This window comes from Bos grunniens, chromosome 19 (assembly GCF_055505025.1).
Source record: "Bos grunniens cultivar Pamir isolate PY7600 chromosome 19, Bosgru_T2T1.0, whole genome shotgun sequence".
NCBI classification, from domain to species: domain Eukaryota; kingdom Metazoa; phylum Chordata; class Mammalia; order Artiodactyla; family Bovidae; genus Bos; species Bos grunniens.
The window spans coordinates 59,360,303-59,383,814 of record NC_141183.1 but is presented as its reverse complement, the minus strand read 5'-3'; the positions used below and the strand labels follow the sequence as shown (position 1 = coordinate 59,383,814).

The 23,512-nt window shown below is 37.9% G+C and overlaps 1 pseudogene; it reads left to right on the top strand.

Moving 5' to 3' along the window:
- The first annotated feature begins 6,081 nt into the window (after positions 1-6,081).
- Positions 6,082-7,695, top strand: LOC147352798 (large ribosomal subunit protein uL3 pseudogene; annotated as a pseudogene).
- The last annotated feature ends 15,817 nt before the right edge of the window (positions 7,696-23,512 follow it).

Here is a 23,512-nt window from a genome sequence, read left to right as displayed (position 1 = left end):
GGTGATGGATAGAGAAGCCTGGCGTGCTATGGTCTATGAGATCACAAAGAGTCAGACATGACTGAGCAACTGAGCTGAACTGTCTCTGCTTTTTAATATACTCTCTAGATTTGTCATAGCTTTCCTTCAGAGGAACAACTATCTTTTAATTTTGTGGCTGCAGTTACTATCCAGAGTGATTTGGAGCCTAAGAAAATAAAATCTGGCACTGCTTCCACTTTTACCCCTTCTATTTGCCATAAGATAATGGGACCAGATACCATAATCTTAGTTTTTTGAATGTTGAGTTTCAAGCCAACTTGAAACTCTCCTCTTTTATCATCATCAAGAGGCTTTTAAGTTCCTCTTCTCTTTCTGCCATTAGAGTGGTATCATCTGCATATCTGAGGTTGTTGATATTTCTCCTGGCTATCTTTATTCCAGCTTGTGATTCATCTAGCCCAGCATTTCACTTGATGCACTCTGCAAATGAGTTAAATAAATGGGGTGAAAATATACAGTCTTAACATACTGTTCATTATTGCTTCTTGATCTGCATACAGGTTTCTTGTGGAGCAGGTAAGGTGGTCTGATATTCCCATGTCTTTGAGAACATCCCACAGTTTGTTAAGGCTTTAGTGTAGTCAATGAAACAGAAGATGTTTTTCTGGAACTCTCTTGCTTTCTCCATGATCCAACAATTTTTGGCCACTTGATCTCTGGTTCCTCTGCCTTTCTTAATCCAATTTGTTCATCTGAAAGTTCTCTGTTAATGTACTGCTGAAGGCTAGCTTGGAGGATTTGAGTATTACCTTGTTAGCATGTGAAATGAGTGCAATTGTACAGTAGTTTGAACATTCTTTGGCACTGCCCTTCTTTGGAATTGGAATGAAAAACCAAACTTTCCCAGTCCTATGACCACTGCTGAGTTTTACAAATTTGCTGTCATATTGTATGTAGCACTTTAACAGCATCATCTTTCGGGATTTTAAATAGCTTAGCTGAAATGCAATCACCTCCAATAGCTTTGTACATAATAATGCTTCCTAAAACTCACTTGACTTCACACTCCAAGATGTCCAGCTCTAGGTGACTGACTATACCTCCATGGTTATGTGAGTCATTAGCCCTTTTGTGTATAGTTCTTCTGTGTATTCTTGCCACTTCTTCTTAATTTCTTCTGCTTCTGTTAAGTTCTTACTATTTCTGTCCTTTATCATGGCCATCCTTCCATGAAATGTTCCCTTGGTATCTCCTATTCTCTTGAAAAGATCTCCAGTCATTCCCATTCTATTGTTTCCCTCTGTTTCTTTGTGTTGTTCATTTTAAAAGGCCTTTTATCACTCCTTACCATTCCATAGCAGAATTATACTAAGGAGGTAAAATGCACTTCTGGATCCATTTTGTGGTGTTGTTTAAAAACAGGTATGTATTTGCATGCATTGGGGATTAGGAGAGAAGGATCATTTTAAAAAGAAGCATTCAAATGCTAATATTATCCATTACTTGTTTAGATATTCTACCATACTGTCTCATAACAACTTAAGACAGTTACTAGAATTCCCCACTTTATAGTGGGGAGTTATATCAACCTTAATAAAAGCTATACGTGTGTCACACCTTCAGCATGCAATAGCTCATTAAACCTCACAAAAATTCCTCTAAGGATAGCATTATTATAATCCCCAATTTGCAGATGAAAAATTGAATTCCTTGAAGATTAAATTAATTGGTCAAAGTGACATAATTAAGCTGGGAACTTAACATCTTGACTTTTTAAAGCTCATGTATTACTTAAACTTCAAGCAAATGTGAATATAAGGGCTCAGAGAGGGTAGCTAAATCTAGATAACTTTAAATATGAAATCAAAAGCTCTATTTTCTTGTAGCATGCAATTCTATAGATGGCACAAAATAAGCCTATGATAACTTCACTTACATTATCAAGTACATACTTTACTTTTAAGGCATACTCTGTAATAAATATTAATTAATATAGTACCAAGCAATGATATAAGAACTAAATAAAGGCAAAATAAAAATTCAAATTTAATAGAACGAACAGTTTATGAAATCAGTAGATTTCATTTTTTATCCAAAAAGAAAGAAGGATGTGAAAATAAAAGGGCATTCTACGTAATTTTTTCCACACCACATTTGAGAGCATTAGAAAAGTTGTCCTAAGATGGAGAGATGAGAGCTATTTCAGGTATTACAGTAATATTTCTTCACAGACTCTTCAGTGGAGCTTGAAGAAATTGAAAGTTGTCTTAAAGAAGTTATTGTTTTATCAGTATTAATAAATCTCCCATATGGAGTTTTACCTTACTTAAAACTTCCCTAAGTGAAAAAATAATTATTTAAGACAAAACCCTTAGGATCTTCTAGTACATATGAGCAATATATTCTTCTAAGAAGAGGTATGGTTGTGCTATTTTTATTGTCTTTAAGAAAAATAAAATCCATACAAAGTTAAATTGAAGTTAATTTACTCCAATAAAGACTTTAAGTTTTACCTGGAAATAGAAACATTACATTTTATAAAGTGCCTTCTACATAGACATGGGCTTTCCAGGTGGCTCAGTGGTAAAAGAATCCACCTGCCAATGCAAGGGACACAGGAGAAGCTGGTTCAGTCCCTGAGCTGGAAAGATCCCCTGCAGGAGGAAATGGCAACTCATTCCAGTATTCATGCCTGGAGAATCCCATGTACAGAGGAGCCCTGTGGGGAACCAGCCCACAAAGTCACAAAGAGTTGGATATGACTGAGCATGCACACACGCACTACACAGATATTTCAGTTAGGAACTAGGGTACAGAAATCTGCAGGCAGAGGGTGCTGAGATGAACACTATTCAGACCTTGTGCATTGTATAGAACTTTACTTACGTTGCTGATTCTGTACATGCTCACATTGCCACTAATTTTAATGTCAACTGCACTTTCTCCCACTTATGATCCATTTCTTGCTAACAACCTTTTTATTCTGTTTATGGTCTTGTATCCCTTAAATCTATACAAATTGCCAATTTCTCATGGTCTAACCTTCCAGTCCTCACATCCTGAGCTGTACTTTCTTACAAAGCTTCATTAGGGGCAATAGACTTTTGCCCTTGCTATTTTCCCAGCTTGATTCTCCATATTTTCTTTTCTTTACTAGACCGATTGAATTGAGAGAGGAAGCAGTGGTCTGTATCTGTATGGGATGATGATACAGGAAATGCTGAGTTGTGTTTTGCTGCAGAGAATTTTATACTAATAAGAAGAAAGTAACAGAGAAAAGATGATTTTGGCAGAAGTTGAGGTGGTATCTTGATCCAAAAGGGTCATCTTAATGGCCTTGGAAGAGAGAGATAATCATAATAGAAAGCCAAATAATGAAAATCAGAACACCAGATTAGAGCAAGAATGTTAATTCTATCCATCCATTCATTCCATTTACCATATGACAGATACTGTTCAGGGAATCTTGTAGATCATTTTTAGAATTCTGCCTACCACACCTCAGTACCTTAATAATACCCAGCATCTTGAAGGCATCTTCCGTGATAGCTCAGCTGGTAAAGAATCTGCCTGCAATGCAGAAGACCCTGGTTCGATTTCTGGGTTAGGAAGATCCACTGGAGAAGGGATAGGTTACCTACTCCAGTATTCTTGGGCTTGCCTTGTGGCTCAGCTGGTAAACAGTCCACTTGCAGTGCAAGAGACCTGGGTTTGATCCCTGGGTTAGGAAGATCCTCTGGAGAAGGGAAAGGCTACCGACTCCAGTACTCTGGCCTGGAGAATTCCGTGGAGTGTATAGTCCATGAGGTTGCAAAGAGTTGGACATGACTAAGTGACTTTCACTTCACTGCATCTTAAAGGCACTCTGAACTAGATCCTATGCCTGCTCACCTAAAAATCTCATAATGTCTTCCTATTGACATGTAGTCTAGTTTATAACAAATGAATTCAAATTAAAGAATGGAAAGCAGAACGTGAAAACATTTCTTCCCAGAAGAAAGTGACTTTTTAGTGATTGCTCAGAGCAGCGGCTCTTTAGAGAGGCTGGTCACAGTTGTAGTTTAAATGCAGAACAAGCTCTGTGAGGTTTCTTGCAAGATGAACAACACTGAAAATTTTTACATAGAAGCAATTTGTAAATAAGAAAAAAAATATTTACATGCAGAACCAGGCAACTTTCTTGTGCTTTCTGATTTTTCTTAACTTTCCCTACTGATAGCATTTATTGTTCATTCTATAATGAGTATTTGTCACAACATGGCAGCTCAAAGACATGAAAATGCTGACAGTCATAGGGGAAGCTTTTAGTCTAGCTTGTATGTCATTCTCTGGATTTCTGTTATAAAGAGAATTTTAAAATTCAGGACCGTGTTTGTTTTTATTTATTTTATTCTTTTCAAATTTTAACAGATTTTCTTTCCAAGGACCTCCTCAAATTATTCTCCCAAGTTCCAAATTGAATTCTCAATATTGAATTCATGGAGTTATATTTTTCTTATCCTCTTTCTGTTTAAGAGATTTAGCTTTGTCAAACTTTTGGTTAAGTGGCAATGCAAGGATCAGAAGGTAGAGAGTAAGCATTCTCAGAAAAACTTAATAATAAGGATAGGAAAATTAAGACTCTTTCAACCATGGCAAAAGTTTTTTTTAAGCAATTATCTCATAAATTTAATTAGTATATACAATCAATGTAAATTATCCTAAACAGAATCTTTACAAAAAGGATTTGAGCAGGAAATACTTAACACAGTTACCTTATTTGGTTGACATAAGCATAGTATTGCACTAGACATGCAAGTATTTTAAAAGTTTGATATTTTTTCATTGTATGAGAACTAACTCTGAGTTGGACAGACATTCCATAAGACTTCTAGGAGACAAGAAACTTATTTGAATCTTAAGCTACAGGTTTTAGCATATTGGCCTCCCTCTCTCCACATTTTTATAGTCTATAATTTGTTTATCAGTTTTATTTATGTAAATCTTGAGCCTTCCCAAATTCACTTAGAGATAAGCATGACAAGTTTTAGAAATAAATGGTGTAATAATTCTTAGACTTTGCATAAATTTCTTGTGCATGAACGGAAAAGCAGACGTAGGGGAAAAACACTTCTCAAAATATAATCCATAGTAAATTTTAACAAACAAAAATATTTTTTAGGACTTTTTATTAGGAAATCTTGCTTCCATTACCATGGTTGAGTCTACTTTTGCAGAATTCATGTTTATACATGTCCAATTTTAGTGCACATTCTATTCTTAATTAATGAATATCGCTCATAACTGAAGAAAGAAGTAATTATTATGAATGTTAGTGCCTAAATAACTGAAGGAAATGTTTCAGCATATTGGATATTTTTAGCAAATGGATAGTCAAAAGGATAAAAAGTATAAAATTAATTATCTAAGAGAAAACATTTTCTTAATTGCTCTTTTTGTGTTAGTCAATGAAAATCTGGTGTGTTCTACAGTCAGTGGACTTTTGTTTGTTAGGAGATGAGGGTTATGTTCACTGCTAACTGATTTGTTCACATATATTTGATTTCTTTGTCAACACAAATTTCTCATAAATTGTATAAATCCTTGTTTATGAGAATATTTTCTAAAGTTGAAAGAAAAATTTTAATTTGAAAAAAATTGTATTTAGATAATTCATTTTAATTACTCTTGCCAATTTAGTCAATGTATCCTGGATCAATGAATCAATGTTAATCCTTTAACTATGTTCTTAATGCCTCTTCTCTGATTTCCCAACTAATCAAAACAAACAGCTTATCCTATTTCACTGCACTCAATATCTTTCATAACTGTCCTGTGATGTTTAAAGTTGCAGGTAATTCACATATGAAATATGCTTATCTTTAATGTATCTGATTTCTTAAAATTCTCTGCCTTCAATGAAACCTGAAATTTAATTTAAAGCAAAGTTCAAAATAAGATCTGTATAGCATCCATGCCAGTACTTTCACTTTGAAGATTTATGACCTGCTACAGCCTGGCTTTTTTTTTTTTTTTTCTTTTTAAACAGGAATGAAAAGAGTAAACATCAGAAAGAAGGGATTTTAGGTCAAGTAAGTTGAAAACTCATAAGAAATTATCCATCTGCTTTGAATGAATCCATGCATTCTGTTCTTGACAAATTGCTTCTCAGAATAATGAATTTAAAGGCATTATTTCATGCCCACTATCATTATTCTTGGAACAACACAGGAAATGTGAATGATGGCATGACCAAAGACAGATTCACAGTTCCATTTCCAAAATGGTAGATTCTGGAAACTTGTGTGATATTTTTAATAAGTTTGAGAACCGATTGTTAAAGTAATGGACAATGACCATATTGGATGAAAAGTGAAGATTATTGAGTATCAATATGAGTTCCCTGGGAGGAAACCAATCCAAAGTAACATAAAGTTGCTCTACTGGCAGCATCTGATGGCAGGATGCCTCACAGGAAGTTCTCCACTCCCAGGCATGAGTCCCTGGGCTACTTGCCGTGGAAGTGCAGCAGCTGGCACCACAGGAAGGTGAAGAGCTTCCCCAAGGATGATTCTTCCAAGCTTGTGAACCTCACAGCCTTCCTCAGCTACAAGGACGGCAGGACCCACATCGTGAGGCAGATCGATATGCCAGAGTCCAAGGTGAACAAGAAGGAAGTTGTGGAGTCTGGGCCCATAGTGGAGATGCTGCCCATTGGGACTGTGGGCATTGTGCACAGTGGAAACACCTAGAGGCCTCTGGACCTTTGAGAACGTCTTTATTGAGCACATTAGCAATGAGTGCAAAGGGCCCTTCTGTAGGACCTGGCATAATCCTAAGAAGGCCTTCACCAAAGAGTACAAGAAAAGGCAGGATGCAGATGGCAAGAAGCAGCTGGACAAAGACTTCAGCAACATGAAGAAATACTGCCAGGTCATGCATATCATCGCCCACACCAAGATGTGCCTGCTTCCTCCATCCCAGAAGGCCTACCTCAGGGACATCCAGGTTAACAGAGGCACTATGGCCGAAAGCTGAGCTATGCCCATGAGAATCAAATGTTTGGCAGTATCAGATGATTGATGTCATTGGGGTGACCAAAGGCAAAGGCTACAAGAGGTGACCAGCTGTTGGCACACCAATAAGCTACCCTGTAAGACCCACCAAAGACTGCACAAAGTTACCTTCTTTGAGTTGTATTATCTTGCCTGGGTAACCGTCTCTATAGCTCTGGCTGGGCAGAAACGCTACCATCACCACACCACGATCAACAAGAAGATCTACAATATGAAACGAGGATACTTCATAAAGGAGGGCATACTGATCAAGAACAACCTCTACTGATTATGATCTGTTTGACAAGAACCCCCTGGGTGGCTTTGTCCACTGTGGTGAAGTGACCAATGACTTTGTTATGCTCAAAGGCTGCATGATAGGAACCAAAAAGTAAGTGCTCATCTGCAAGTCTTTGCTGATGCAGACCAAATGGTGGGCCCTAGAGAAGATGACTTCCAGTCTATTGATCCCACTTCCAAATTTGGCCTTCACAGCTTCCAGGTTGTGGAGGACAAGAAAACATTCATGGGACCACTCAAGAAGGACAGAACTACAAAGGAAGAGGGGGCCCAATGTCAGAACAGATTTTACAACTGGCAGTATCTCAATAAAATTATTTTCCAGTGCAGAAAAAAATTTAAGAATACTCTTTCACAAGCAAAGAAAAATATCATATAAAACTCTTGAAAATAAAGTAATAAATATTATTTTGAGCAGTAGTACTCTTAAGAGGATTATTTAAGTATTGATTAATGGCTATTGATGAGCCTGGATAAAACTTCTACCATAGCACTACAGTTTTCTGCCTCTGTTTGGCACTATTTAATCACTGATTGGATGAGAAAAATGGTCTTCAAGTCACACATTAATTTTAATATCAGTTATATATCTAAAGCTTCAATGATTTGTTAGAATGATATTCTAAAATAGCTAAAGCCCCTTGAACCAAAATCAACAAGGCAATGATCAAATATATACAAAAATAATCTAAGAAGTCATACACAGTCCACTATGAAAATTCTGGTTTCATAATTCGGTTCAGTTGCTCAGTCATGTCTGACTCTTTGTAACCTGATGGACTGCAGCACACCAAGCTTCCCTGTCCATCACCAACTCCCAAAGCTTGCTCAAACCCATCTCCATTGAGTCAGTGATGCCATCCAGCCATCTCGTCCTCTATCGTCCCCTTCTCCTCCTTAATCTTTCCCAGCATCAAGGTCTTTTCCAATGAGTTGGCTCTCACAACAGGTGACCAAAATATTGGAGCTTCAACAAAAATACTTTCCAGTGAACATTCAGGGTTGATTTCCTTCAGGATTGACTGGTTTTATCTCCTTGCTGTTGAAGGGACTCTCAAGAGTTTTCTCCAACACTGCAGCTTGAAAGTATCAACCCTTCAGTGCTCAGCCTTCTTTACGGTCCAACTCTCACATCCATACATGAATACCGGAAAAATCATGATGTCAGCAAATAGATGGGATTTAATGCGAATGAAGATTACAAAATGAGAAACTGTAGAATAGAAAAATGGAAGAAATAGAGCTAAACCTGAGACATTTTAATATTTTGAGGTCAAATAAAGAGATAAAGCAGTTTGAGAAGGAGGAGTAAGAAGAAAAGTCAGGAGAATATGGTGCTATAGAGACAAGAGATGATTTCAACAATGAAGAACTGGGACTTCCTTGAGCTAAAACTCTGCATTCCCAATGCAGGAAAACCAGGTTCATTCCCTGGTCAGGGAACTCCATCCCACATGTTGCAACTAAAGATCCTGTGTGCCACAACTAAGACTTCTGTGAAGCCAAATAAATAATTTTTTTTTAATTAAGAAGTGATCAGCTAAGTAAGATATTGCCAAGAGGTTAAGTAAGATGAGGAAAAATAAGTGACCATAGAACTTCTACTGGTCACAGAGAACAAGATAATACAGACTAACCCATTCACTAATAACTATAAGAAATAAAACATTAAAATAATATGCAATGCCTAGTGATAAACCTGACAATAGACAGGCAAGACCTGTACACTGAAAACTACAAAATATCACAGAAAGAAACTGAAGGACATGCAAATAAATGGAGAGATAAGAGAGACAATGCATTCATCTTTTGGGAAATTTAGTGATTTTAAGTTGTCATTTTCCTCAAATGGATCTATAGCTCCAATGCCATTCCAGTCAGAATTCTAGCAGACGTTTGTTTGTTTGTTTGGTAAAAAGTTGGAGACTTAATCACAACATGCTTTAGAAATGCAAAGGATCTACAATAGGCAAAACAAATTTGACAAGGAAAACATTGGAAGATATTATCAGATATTATCTGATTTCAAGAGTTATTTTAAAGTTTAAGTGAATAAGACAGTGCAGTATTATATATATATATAAATATATATATAGTCTTATATAAAGTTTAAGTGAATAAGACAGTGCATCAAGAGAAGCAAATGAATCCAGAAACAGAATGGAGAGTCCAGAAATACTTCCATACAAATGAGGTCAGTTGTTTTTCAACAAAGTTGCAAAGGTTGTTCTGTAGAGAAAGAATAGTCTTTTCTGTAAATATTGCTGTACTTATTTGGGAGTCCATCTTAAAAATAAAAAGTGAATTTCAATCCATTCTCTGCATGATTTACAACAATTATTTTATGGTATAGAGTAAACCTAAATTCAAGAATAAAAACTATAAAACTTCTAAAAGAAAATAAGAGAAAATCTTTAGTTAGACAATGATATGTATGTGTGTGTGCTCAGTCACCTCAGTTGTGTCCAACTTTTTGTAACCCTTTGGACTACAGCCTTCCAGGCTCCTCTGTCCATTGGATTCTTCAGGCAAGAATACTGGAGTGGGTCGCCACGCCCTCCTCCAGGGGATCCTCCTGACCCAAGGATAGAACACATGTGTCCTGTGCAGCCTGCACTGTGGGCAGACTCTTCACCACTGAGTCACCAAGGAAGCCCCAGCCAATGCTATATAAGACACCAAAAGCAAGATCTAATTAAAATTGTTAAATAACACTTCATCAAAGCTGAGAATATCTGCTCTTCAAAAGGCAAAGAATTAAAAAAAAGCCCCAAGTTTGAAGGAAATATTTTAGAATTATATATTTGATCAGGTATTTATATCCAGACTATTTTTAAATGGAAGGAAGACTGTCAATACTCAATAATAAAGGGCTTCCCTGGTGGATCTGTGGTTGAGAATCCATCTGCCAGTGCATGGGATTCAGATTAGATTCCTGGTCTGAGAATTAAGATTCCACATGCTGTGGGAAAACTAAGACACGTACCACAACTACTGAGCCCCCTTGCCACAACTATTGAAGTCCACACACCCTACAGACTGTGTTCCACAGCTACAGAGTAACACAACTACAGAAAGCCTGTGCACAGCAACAAAGAACCCCCTTGCACCAAAGACTCAATGTAGACAAAAATAAAAATTAAATTAAAACACACAGACACGCACATACAAAAACTTAATAATAAGTATACACAACTCAACAGCAAATGGGCATAAGACATAACAAAAAACTTCACTAAGGAAGATATATAGCTGGCACACAAGTAAATGGAGAGTTATTCAATATTGATCATCACCCAGGAAAATGCAAATTCAAACTGTAATGAGATCTTACTGAATACCTATTAAACCAGCTAAAACTTGAAAGATTGGATATATCAGCTGTTGGAAAAAAAAAGTGAGACAATTGAAACTCTGTACAAAGCTCACAGGGATGTACAATCAGTTTGAAAAATAGTTTGACACTTTAAAAATTATACATACATCTACCATCAGAGTCAATCATTCTACTGCTAAATGTTCACTCATGAGCATGTATGCACACTCAGTCGTCCACCTGTGTCCAACTCTTTGTAATCCTATGGACTATAGCCCATCAGGCTCCTCTGTCCATAGGATTCCCCAGGCAAGAATTCTGGAGTGGGTTTCCATTTCCTCCTCGAGGGGATCTTGCTGACCCAGGGATGGAAACTGCATCTATTCTTCTGCATGCCCTGCATTGGCAGGCGGATTCTTTACCACTGTGCCAACGGTGAAATGAAGGCAAATGTCCATGTGAAAACGTGTTCAGGGATGTTTATAGAATCTATAACATCCAAACTTTTAAACAACCCAATGCCTATAAAAAGAGTAGCAGATAAAGAAATTGTGACATATTCACACAACAAAATGCCTTTCAGCACTAGGAAAGCATGAAGAATGAATGCATACAACAATATGGATAAGTCTTAAAGCTAACACACTGAGTGAAAGAAACCAGATAAAAAAGAATACATGGCTATGATCTCATTTATACAAAAGTATTTAAAATGAATGCCAATCCATAGTTGCAGAAAGCAGATATTCCTAGAGGCTGGGGGTATTCAGGGAAGGTGAACAGGCAGAGAACATAAAGTAGTCCAAGGGAAATTTAGGGGCTGGTTTTATGTTTATCTTGTCTGTGGTGATGATTGTAAAGGTGCCTATATATGTTAAATTTGTCCAACTGTAATTTATTCTTTTCTTTATCCATTAACTTCAATAAAGCTTTTAATAGTAAATGTAAAAACATCTTTTTCTCTATGGGAATGAGAACCAAGGGAGACTTTTACTGTGCTCCTTCTTAAAACTTTTGGATTTGTACCATGCAAATGTTTCTTCTCAAAGTGAAATTAATTAAAAAGTTCTATCCAAGATGCTCCACATAAGATATTTATCTTGGTATCATTCACCACTAAAAACTTTCCCGTCTTTTTAGTCTTGTTTAAGAAACAAAATTCTGTCAACTCTTAGAACCGTCTTTTGAATCTGTAATATTTCTCCACTATTTCCACAGCTCTTGTCTCACTTTGCCAACTTTACAAAGATCACCTTCTTGGTGAAGCCTTTCTTAATTCTCCCAGGCAGGTGATTGCCTAGGCCTTTGACTTGACCTTTTGACAGATTTCTGTAACAGGTTTTGAATATTTATTACAACTTTTTGTTTCTATGCCCATCTCACCCAAACAATGTCTCATTCTTGTTCAACGAAAATCTGTTTCAGTGAATGTGAAGAATAGCTAGATGAAAAAGAAAAATTTCTCCCGGAAATATTACCAAGGGGTGATATAACTGTTTTCATCTGTTTTAAAAGCTATCATTTTTAGATAGATATTACTTATTTTGTGTTTTTTTAAGATACAAATGGAAAATAAATGGAAACAATTGGAAAATAATTTTAATCAAAGAAACACTTTATTTTAGGTCATTAACACATAAAACCAGTAGATTTAAAAGATTAAACATTATAGGCAAACAAAAGTTTCTTTTATATAACACTCAGTTTTTGCCCTTACCCCTTGCCAAAGATAACCAATATTGTGGGTTTCATATATATTCTTCCAGACTATAAAATTAATTTATTCATCACCAAATTTCCCCCAAATAAAATAAGTTGTCCCATGCAGTGATGGAGGTGAGTTCCTTCATCATAGCTAGCCAGATGTCCAAATGTTATAAAGACTCGCAATGCAAAACCTGTACAGTAAGTTCCATACATACAGACAAATTCTGTTCCAAGAGCGAATTTGAAAGTTCAGGTTGTTTTTAAGGACAACAAAGTTAACTTAGGTACCCAACTATCACAATTGGCTATATAGTACTATGGTGTAATAGGTTTGTAATACTTTTCACACAAATAATGCATAAAAACAAAAAGAAAAAATAAAGAAAAAATGTTAATCTTTCAGTACAGTACCTTGAAAAGTACAGTAATACAGTACAATAGCCGGCATACAGTATAACGGATGGCATTGAGTGAACAGGCAAGAAGAGTTACCGACTGGGGGAGGGAGAGGATGTAGGCAATGGTAGAGCTGACAGGTCATCAGCAATAAGAGATGAAGGGCAAGCTGAAATGTCACTCAAGTCTGATGTTGATGGAATGCACATTCACATCTTTGAAAATTTGCAACTTGACGGTTTGTATATAGGGGAATTACAGTATTAGTTAGAAATTTGAATTTGGTCTCAAATATGTCTTTATTTATAATATATATAATAATATATAATATATTATATAATATATAATAATATACAAATATTATTATGTAACTATATATTTCTACACCTGCAAATAGTTATATTTTGTCCACTTCACCATTCTCAAATTGGAGCAACTATTTAGAGCCCAAACTCTTAGGACTTTGTATCTTAAAAAATATCTGTATTCAAGTAACACTTCTACTTCTTCATTGTCTTCCAAGACTCCCAGTTCTCATGCTTTTAAGAGTTTTATTCTTTTAAGATCTGCAAGTGACGACATAGAAATATTCTGCCATAGCCTTACTAATAACCTTTTTCAGAGTGTTTGACACCACTTTTTTGGAATGAAACTAAGCTGTTCTCTCTAAATGATCTGGCTATAAATATGTGGTTTTGTGATTTATAATAAAAATATATATCCCCATTTTTGCACAGAGCTCCTAAAACCCTTTAGAATTTCCTAAGTGGTGAGAGTCAAAAAGGTGTCTTCGGTACTTCAATGAGGTGACTTTTGGACCTCACCTAAGGATGGGGATTCTTTGCTGATGGAGCCAAGCAAGGGACTGGAGGGTTGAAATTTTCAGTCCCACTCCTCCAACCTCCAGAAAGGAGAGAGAGGCTAGGGTTTGAATCAGTCACCAATGATCAAGGATTAAATCAACCATACCTATGTAAGGAATCCTTCATAAAAACCTAAAAGGATAGAGTTCAAAGCTTCTGGGTGTGTGAACAACACATGGATGTTCAGAGAGGGTGGCATGCCTGGAGAGGGCATGGAAGGTCTGCATCCTTTCCCCATGCTTTGCCCTATATTGCTTTCATTTGGCTGTTCCTGAGCCATACCCTTTATAATAAATCCATATTCTAGGAAGTAGAGTGTTTCTGTAAGGTATGTGAGCTGTGCTAGCAAGTCAATCAAACCCAATGAGCCTCTGATTTATATAGCACATTGGTCAAAATTACAGGTAAGGCAATGGGGATGGATATGATGCTATCCCCAGGTATATAGTTTCAGAATTGAGTTGAATTGGAGGATATCCAGCTGCTATTTGAACAGTTGTTTGCTATTGGTGTGGGGAAAGCCTCTATCTCCCCTACACTGGACTTGATCCAGGAACCCAAATATGAAACCCACATATGAAAAACCCATACCCATTTCCATATGTGTCATTTTCTAATTATAGACCTGTCAACAAAGAAAATAATGAACACCATATGTGAAATAGATGGCCAGTCCAAGTTCGATGCATGAAACAGGGCACTCAAAACCGGTGCAATGGGACAACCATTGGGATGGAATGGGCAGGGAGGTGGGAGGGGAGTTTGGGGTGGGGGACAACACATGTACACCCATGGCTGATTCATGTCAGTGTATGGCAAAAACCACTACAATACTGTAAAGTAATTAGCCTCCAATTAAAATTAATTAATTAATTTAAAAAAATAGTCAATCTAAGAGAAAAATGGAAACTTTTATTCCAGCCAGCCTAAGGATTATAACCCTTAGAGATAGTCTTTCACAAAGTTCTGAGGACTGTTCTGCCTGTTAGAGGTCAAAGCACAATTATATTAGTTTTTAAGACAAAGGGTTTGTGGACAAGGAATGTCACCTACCATTCCAGAAACAAAGAATGTTGCCCAGCATCCTAATTCTATAAGGATCAAGCCATCAACCACAGTAGTTGTCTACTGACAGGGAAATCAAGATAGAGATAAGCAGAAAGCATTCTCTAATTTGAATACTGTTAGGATGCATATCTAAGGAATAACTTCGAGGAACCCAGATCCTTGCATCTTCCCATATATATAGAAAAATGATGAAATAATTAACCTGAGATATCTGTTTTTTGTGTGGTTAGCAGTAATCTTTTGATGATCTGCTACATGTACTTCTGCTTTGTTTTTCCCCCAGCAAAAATACTGCTATATATCCTGGCATCTCCTGAGAGGAGTTGGTCTTTGGAGCCATTCCTCAGAGCCATCAGAGAGGTTGTCTCCTGGGATGTAGTCCTCAGAGACATCCTCAAGTAAAACTGAACACACAACTTTTAGGTTGTGCATTTGCCTTCGGTAGACAGGTTATACATCAAAGTAACATATTGACAGTTTACATAGACCAACAGGGTGAGTAGCAAATCATTTTGACTCCTTATACGATTGAGAAATGAATGCTATCTACTAAGGAGTTACCTTGTTTGTGCCAAGAGGAAATTGCCTTTCCATTTCTCTCTTTCTTCTTTTGACTTTTTTCTTTAAGTAGACATTCCTGTGTATCCATGGGGATCTGCATAATGCATAATACAGATGTATAGTTCCCACTAGATGGGAGGGGATAGTGGCTCAAATGGGCAGAGGGAATTTTATACTTAAGAAACTTCTTAGATGGCAGAGGAGTAGGTGGACATGGAGTACATCTCTCTCCACAGATACATCAGGAATACATCAGACACAGAAGTGTGTGCAGAACACCAGCTGAGAACAGACAGGTGTACCTGACTAGTGGAAAAGAATATATAGACCCACGCAAAACTCAGTAGGATGAAGATACTAGGGGGAAAAACTGGAGTGTTAGTAGAACTGGACCTGCCCTCAGCGGGTGGGGAACTGAAGAAGGGGTCTGATCCCCACATCAGGGCAATTGTCTGAGTCAGAGGAAAAACATTTAAGGTTGAGAGTGAAAGAGCTGATCTGTGGCACCCTAAATGGAATGAGAATCAGACAGTCCTTGCAGCAGCTATACATATCCCGGACAGGAATGCCTGTCCCCTGGAAGGTGCAGTGGCTGGGAGCTGGAGTTGAGGGATTGTAGAGCAATCCAAGGGCGAGCTATGCTGTTGACTGTGGAGAGACTGATCGAGGGGATGTGAGGGAGGAGATTGTGGTGGGAAATGCCTGTGGAGGAAAGCTGGGCAGCCATGGAAGCAAGGCGATAATGCTGAGTTGTGCATAGGGGGTAGAGCCATTACCATAGCCTCTCTCCCCCCATATGCCATCATTGGCAGCTGAATAATAGAGAGGCTGGCCCACCAAGTGCCTGACGAACTGAACTACAGAATAGGACCCCACCCAGGATGCTCCTTTAAGTGACTGATGACTAAACTACAGAGTAGGACCCCAGCCAGGGTACCCCTTTAAGGGCCTGGCACACTGATCTACAGAGTAGGACCCCAGCCAGGGGGACCCCTCTATGTGCCTTATTGCTGAACAACAGAGAAGGACCCCAAGCAAGGGAACCCTCTCAGTGCCTGAACGGATGGAGCTACAGAGGAAGACTGGCAAAGAGGCCTTCTGATCACCAGCTACAAGAAGCTTGATAAAAGACTCTGATAGGGCCATAACTCCTTCAGCAGAGGCAGTCCATGTTCCTGAACACTTGGCACCACTAGAGTCCCTGCAAGCCAAGCAGCTGTGCCACCTGCACGCTCAACTCTCACTAGGGGCAGAGCTGCCATAGGCAAAAAATGTCTTGGGTCTATGCACACAGGGTCACTTTGGTAGTGTCCAACTCTTTGTGACACTGTGGCCTGCCAGGCTTCTCTGACAGGGAAGGGGGTTCTCCAGGCAAGAATACTGGAGCATACTGGCCAAGGCTGGTTGCCATACCCTTCCAGAACACTATATTTCCTGCTGCCCTAGCTTCCAACTCCCTTGAGTACCTGGTGCTGCTAGAACCTGTACAACCCTAGAAGCTGCATCACCTCCACACTTGGCCCTCACATGGGAAAACCCAAGTCCTCCAGGGCAGCCCCAGGAAAAAAAACACAGTGGACGACCCACAAGCAGAGGTAGAAATAAAACCACAATTGAAACCCAGGGGCAGTGTGGCTAAGGAAGAAGACTCAAAACATTCCCACCAGCTCTACAAGCTCCAGATTAAATCCACACGATAAACTGTTACTGCCACTGCTAAGTCGCTTCAGTCGTGTCCGACTCTGTGCAACCCCATAGACGGTAGCCCACCAGGCTCCCCCGTCCCTGGGATTCTCCAGGCAAGAACGCTGGAGTGGGTTGCCATTTCCTTCTCCAATGCATGAAAGTGGAAAGTGAAAGTAGGAAGTCACTCGGTCATGTCCGACTCTCACCAACCACTTGGACTGCAGCCCACCAGGCTCCCCCGTCCCTGGGATTCTCCAGGCAAGAACACTGGAGTGGGTTGCCATTTCCTTCTCCAATGCATGAAAGTGAAAAGTGAAAGTGAAGTCGCTCAGTAATGTCCGACTCTTCTCGACCCCATGGACTGCAGCCTACCAGGCTCCTCCGCCCATGGGATTCTCCAGGCAAGAGTCCTGGAGTGGGGTGCCATTAGGCAAGCTTTATGCGTATGGAATATATAAAATGTCATTGAGAGCTCCCACAAAAGAAAACGTAATAGTTCTGATACTTGTAGACACTGGAGGCAAGAACAAGAGGAGTAGAACCAGATTAGACTCTGAGCTGCCCCCACAAAAGGTCCAGGGACCAGCATAGAGTGGGAGGGCATCCTAGGAAGGTGAGGTGGACTATGACTCCCAGGGAGGGAAAGGACTCTGACAGCAGTGACTCAAGAAAACCTTTATATTCTTATGTTTTGACTTGTTCTGTGGGTTCGTTTGGATTTTTTTTTTTCCTTTTCCCCCAACTCTATTGTAGTTGTAGATTTTATTGGCACTATGAAATCTAATTAAGCTTTTGAACTTTTTTTTTTTCTCAGTCACATTTTTTCTTGTTGTTATAAACCTCTGTCTCTACATTTGGCTTTTGCAGTTCTGAGGAATTTTTCCTATTTTTTTTTTCTTTTTTAATTTTAATTTTTCGTTTCTTAAACCTATTATTATTTTTTCTACATGTATCACTTTGTTTGCTTTTCCTACTGTTCTTTTCCCCTTGTAGTTAATCTTTATTGTATATGAATCTTCATCTACCTCTAATTAATTTTGCACATCTATTCTTTCTTTTCTTCTTCTCCTTTCCTCTCAACATAATTTTAAACTTTAATTTCATTGCTTTATTCCCCACTTGGCACCTTGCTTTAGCTTCTTTTCCACTTTGTGATTTAGTTTTGTTCTCAACTGAGTAAATAAAATTTTTTATTTCCTTTGTTAACCAGGGCAATCTATTGTATTTTATTTTTGTTGGACTGTTTTGACTTTGCTCATGGCTGTATAATATGCGTATATTCCATTATTTTGATTATTATTTGCCTGATTTTGTAACTGCCATTTGTCTGGGTTCATCTTTGGTTTCTCATTTCTGAATATTTGTTTTAATCTCACTTAGTGCCTTAAAAAAACATTTGTGGAATCTTTGCTCCTGACCAGAGATCAAGCCCTGAACCCTTGGAGTGGGAGCACTGACTCCAAGACCCTAGACTACCAGAGAACTAACCCTAGGGAGTACCAAATACTGAGAACTCACACAGAAGAAACCACTTGAATCCAAGACCTAGCATCACCCAACTAACAGAAGCATCCTGTGAAGGATGCCTCATCTATACAACAAACAAAACAAAAATACAAACCCAATCATCAGCAGACATGATTACCACCTCACTCAGCCTTGCCCATCACAGGAAAACAAACAAACAAACAACAACAACAACAAAAAAAAAAACTCAGCACAAATCTTACACTATATGTAGCTTACACAAAGCACTGGACCAAACTTAGGAGGGCAGAAACAAAAAGAAGAAAGAACTTAACCTTGAAGCCTGGGGAAAGGAGACCTCAAATACAATAAGTTAAAAAATAATAATAATGAAAAGGCAGAAAAATACTACACAAATGAAGGGACAAACAGAAACACAGAAGTCCAAACAAATGAAGAGGAAATAGGCAAACTCCCTGAAAAAGAATTCAGAATAATGATAGTAAAGATGATTATAAACCTTGAAAACAAAAAGGAGAAAGTGCAAGAATCAATTAACAAACACCTAGGAAAATTAAAGAATAAACATACAGACAAACAACACAATTATTGAAATTAAAAATGCTTTAGAAAGAATCAATAGCAGAATATCTGAAGCAGAAGAACGAATCAGTGAGCTGGAAGATGAAATGGTGGAAATGACTTCTGAAGAGCAGAATAAAGTAAAAAGAATGAAAAGAACTGAGGATAGTCTCAGAGACCTCTGGGAAAATATCAAATGCACAAATATGTGAATTATAGGTGTTCCAGAAGAAGAAGAGAAAAAAAAGGGTATGAGAAAATTTTTCAAGAGATTATAGTTGAAAATTTCCCCAAACATGAAAAGGAAATAGTCCGTCAAGTCCAAGGGGCACAAAGAGTCTCATACAGGATAAGCTCAAGAAGAAACACACCAAGACACATACTAATCAAACTAACAAAGACTAAACACAAAGAAAGAAGATTAAAAGCAGAAAGGGAAAAGCAACAAGTAACATTCAAGGGAAACCCCATACACTTAACAACTGATCTTTCAGCAGAAACTCTGCAAGCCAGAAGGGAATGGCAGGATATATTAAAAGTAATGAAAGGGAAAAATCTACAACCAAGATTACTGTACCCAGTAAGGATCTCATTCAAAATTGATGGAGAAATAAAAAGCTTTCCAGACAATCAAAAGTTAATAGAATTCAGTACCACCAAACCAGCTTGATGACAAATGTTAAAGGGACTTATATAGTGAAGAAATACAAGAGAAGAAAAAAGATCTACAAAATCAACCCCAAACAATTAAGAAATGACAATAGAAACATATACATCAATAATTACTTTAAATGTAAATGGATTAAATGCTCCAACCAAAAGACACAGACTGGCTGAATGGATACAAAAACAAGACCCATATATATGCTGTCTACAAGAAACCCACTTCAGACTTAAAGAAACATAAAGACTGAAAGTGAGAGGATGGAAAAAATATATTCCATGCAAATGGGAAGCAAAAGAAAGCTGGAGTAGTTATCCTCATGTCAGACAAAATAGACTTTAAATAAAGAAGATTACAAGAGATAAGGAAGGATATTACATAATGATCAAGGGATCAATCCCAGTCAGTTCTGATAAAGTGGATGAACCTAGAACCTATTATATAGAGTGAAGTGAGTCAGAAAGAGAAAGATAAATATCGTATTCTAATGCATATATATGGAATCTTATAAAATGGTACTGATGAATTTATTTACAGGGCAGCAATGGCAAAACAGACATAGAGAATAGACTTATGGACATGGGGAGAGGGGAGGAGAGGGAGAGATGTATGGAAAGAGTAACATGAAAACTTACATTACCATATGTAAAATAGATAACCAACAGGAATTTGTTGTATGGCTCAGGAAACTCAAACAGGGGCTCTGTATCAACCTAGAGGGGTGGGATGGGAGGGAGATATGAGGGAGGTTCAAAAGGGAGGGGATATGTATACGTATGGCTGATTCATATTGAGGTTTGACAAAAAAAACAACAAAATTCTGTAAAGCAATTATCCTTCAATAAAAATTTTTAAAAAGTACATTTTAAAGAAAAGAAAAGAATCTTCTTGTCCTGTCTGGAATATAATTTTATGTCATGAGCCCATAACACCTATAAAACTGTCCAATTCATTGTGCATGCAGAAATGTTTTAAAATTTCAGAGTTACTAAATAGCTGCAATGTTTGTGTACTACCAAAATAATAATTATTATATTATAAAGTAGTGTACAAGTAAAATAGCAGATAATGATTTGTAGCACAAATAGTATAAAAATATAATATCTTCTAGATTAGGTAAACTTTTAACAGCATTTTTTCTAAGAATAAAAATAATGTCCACTTGTGTTGCTAAAATTTTCTTCTGAGCCAGAAGGAATATTACATATTTTTCAGAGATGTGTAGTATGTTACTTAGATATGTGTACCCTGAAAACACTTGATGGATTCAGGGTGCAGGAGGGAAATTATCACTAGTGTGCTTTGATATGATCAAAGGGTATGATTAAAATCTACCCAAAGGACTTCCCTGGTTCTCCAGTGGTCAAGGATCTGCTTTGCAATGCAGGGGACCTGAATCCAACCCCTGGTCAGTGAACTAAGATCTCACAAGCTGTGGAGCAACCAAACTCATGTTCCACACTGGAAAGTCCATGTGCTACAACTACCGTAGGCTGTACACTTCCACTACTGAATCCACATGACCAAATGAAGATCCCATGTGCCACAGCCAAGACCTGATGCAGCCAAATAAATTAAGTAATTAAGTGTCAAAATTTTTTTAAAAGTCCACCTGGAACAATGTCTCAAAGAGTTATTTTTTTCCCTTCACTCCTTGCCTTCTAACTAGATGTCAATTTGGATTTGTGTTCCTTCATCTTGTCTTGGGCAGAAATTAGTTCAAGAGAGCCATTCTAGATTTGATACAAATTAAAAGAACTAAACAAGATTGGAGTATTTTAACACTGACTTTTAAAAAACTAAAATACAAAGTTTTGTGTAATAATCCAATACATTTAAATTAAATAAAGTAATGACTTAATAAAGCAAAGGATTGCACTGTTTACTTTCTTTGTTTAATAAAGCTTTTTGTCACATCAAGATAAATATTGCCAGTGGCCAGTCAATACCTATAAGATTGACTTTGTATTTCTAGCATAGAATTGATGACATGTCTCAGTTTGGCCTCTTGCTTCAATCACTTGCTCAACAGCATCATCAGTGTTTTTTTTAATACAACCTGCATCTTCAAACCTTTGTGGTTTGGGGATAATTATCTCTACAGCAAAACATTTGACATTATATTTTATGTGAAATGTACTATGCTAGTTTCTGGAAATATAAAACTGGATAAGCCAGAATCCTTAAGAAGATGAACAAATATAAAGAAATATAAGTATGTTAAGAAACAGGCCATATAGTATGGACAACTGCTATAAGAGTTACGTAGAAAGTGTAATAACAGCTTAAAATGGTACTTCCATATCCTCTACTTGAAATAGCTGTTTGACATTTTTCTCATAAAATACTTCTGACCCTTCAAGAAATAGCACAATGACTCCATCTCAATGTTGTTTCAAGAAGGAACAGATCTAGAGCTGACCAGGAAGGTGGCAGGTGGTTCTGAAAGTCCCTTCCTCCACAGATGCACCAGACGTTCAGCTACACAAGTCCCTCTGAAAGAAACCCATAAACTAGCTGAGCGACTCCTACACATTAGATGAATGAGGAAATCCCCATAACAAAATGGGTAGGAAAATCTAAGACAAGCTCTAGCCACAAATCCCATCCCCAGCACAATGGTATGTAATCAGAAGGGAATCCCAAACTCCCAGCTTCCCTCAGCAGTGAAGAGTTTGACTGTACATCTGGTACCTCAAACTTTATAGCTACCACCTGAGGCAGGCACCCCCAATATAAGCCCATAGGACTGTAGCAATTTAAGAAGCATTTTCTATGGTGCAGAGGCTTGGAACACTCTCCAAGGCTATTCCTAGGACTCAGCACAAAAGGAGCAGGCAGAAATAACACCTCCCAATCTTTCCTTTAAAGAGATTTGTCTGCATACTTTACAGATGTTGCCTGGGGGTCCAGTTTGTTATTTAAGAGCCTTTAGGGGCTGACTGCAATCTTCCCTAGAAACTTTCTTCTCCCTTTGATCCACTCCAACAATAAAATCAAGTTGCTGGTATCTTCCTGCTTCCCTGGTGGCTTAGATGGGAAAGAATTCACCTTCAATCCCTGGGTTCTTCTGCACAGCAAAAGAAACTATTGACAAAATTAAAAGGTAACTTATGGAACTGGAGGAAAATATCTGCAAACCACATATCCAATAAGGGGTTAATTCGTAAAGTTGACAAGAAACCTGGTGGCTCAGTTGGTAAAGAATCTGCAAGAGTCTCCCCGCAATGCAGGAGACCCAGGTTTGACCCCTGGATCAGGAAGATCCCCTGGAGAAGAGAATGGCAACCCACTCCAGTTTTCTTGCCTAGAGCATTTCATGGACAGTGAGACCTGGCGGGCTACTGTCCACAGAGTCACAAAGAGTCAAACATTACTGAGTGACTAAAGCCTTCACTTCCATAAAACATAAGAACATAAAATCAAATAACACAATAAAATTTGACAAAAGACTTAAATTAACATTTATTTAAGAAAAGATATATAAATGGTCAAAAGGTACATGAAAGGGTTCTCAATATCACTAATCATGAGAGAAATGCAAATCAAAACAACAATGAATGATACTTCACAGCTATTCAGTTCAGTTCAGTACAGTTACTCAGTCATGTCCGACTCTTTGCGACCTCATGAATCGCAGCACGCCAGGCCTCCCTGTCCATCACCAACTCCCAGAGTTCACTCAGAATCACATCCATTGAGTCAGTGATGCCATCCAGCCATCTCATCCTCTGTCGCCCCCTTCTCCTCTTGCCTTCAATCCCTCCCAGCATCAGAGTCTTTTCCAATGAGTCAACTCTTCGCATGAGGTGGCCAAAGTAATGGAGTTTTAGCTTTAGCATCATTCCTTCCAAAGAAATCCCAGGGCTGATCTCCTTCAGAATGG